This window comes from Entamoeba invadens (assembly GCF_000330505.1).
Source record: "Entamoeba invadens IP1 unplaced genomic scaffold scaff_1105074726705, whole genome shotgun sequence".
NCBI lineage: Eukaryota > Evosea > Mastigamoebida > Endamoebidae > Entamoeba > Entamoeba invadens.
In genome coordinates, this window is record NW_004440440.1 from 307655 (window position 1) to 308831 (window position 1177).

A 1177-nucleotide genomic window follows, 5' to 3' on the forward strand; every position below is an offset into this window, starting at 1 on the left:
GTTATCAAACTAATATTCAAACTTACAAAAATGGTTTATTATTTCTGCTTTTTGTTTTAAAAATAATACCACAATTAACGTGTCCTTATTCGAAAAAATAGTTTATATTTACTTTTGAAATTTTGAAAAGTGTTGATTTAAACAAATGGACCTTGTTGGTCGTGTGCTGTCTTTGGATATAATTTGAGTAAGTCAATAATAACTTCAAACCATATTTTTGAATTGAACAATTTTGTTTATTTCATAGTTTTAAACTTGTGATCATAACAAATCTTCAACGATACAAATATAAAATTATATGTTTTCTGAACTGTTTAATTTGACACTTTGCACCAAAAATCATAACAAACGTGATTATCATTTTAACAAAGCACACTTTTAATTTATTAATTATTATTTACAAAAGTAACAATATTTTATTTTACTCATCATTAATCAAACAAATGGTTCAAAATGCAAGAACTTTTTCCAAAGGTATTCAATGTTTAATTTTAAAAATCAAGTTAGTTATTTTGTTCATATTTATATAAGTATTTTAAAATAATTCCAAATATTGATGACTGATTTACTTAAATTTCGTTTATTGTCGTTTTGACTGTTAATTCAATTGTGTTAATATTATATAAAATATTTAAATTGAAATCTATCGTTAAAAAAGTTTTTTACACCATCACATCCTTGAAAATATTCATTTTTCTTATTTGATATAATATGTAAAAAAATAAAAGCAATTATAGAATAAAGTAGAGGTTTGATCTGGTTATCAAATTCAAAAAACGTCGAACAGTTAATTCAAGTCGATGGAAATTAAATGATACAGAGCATTAAAAAGAAGGCTCAAAAATATATAAACAGTCTATTTATGAACCACTTCCATTCACTTTTATACCCTTAAATGTCAAAACCAAAACCACATATATAGATTACGGACAAATATAGTAATGACAGAGGACATATAAACTGTAACCGAAATATATATTTACTTAAAATAAAATTTTCATCAATTAATTTTAAAAAAAAATTAACGAGAGGATTAAAAAACAATGCCTGTACATTGACGAATTTAGTTGCATTTTTATTTTATTATAATTTTTTATTCATTTAAATACTTCTGATAATTGTTTATTGATTTTTCATAAGAAAATGTCAAATTTAAATTTAAAAAAAACAATGCATT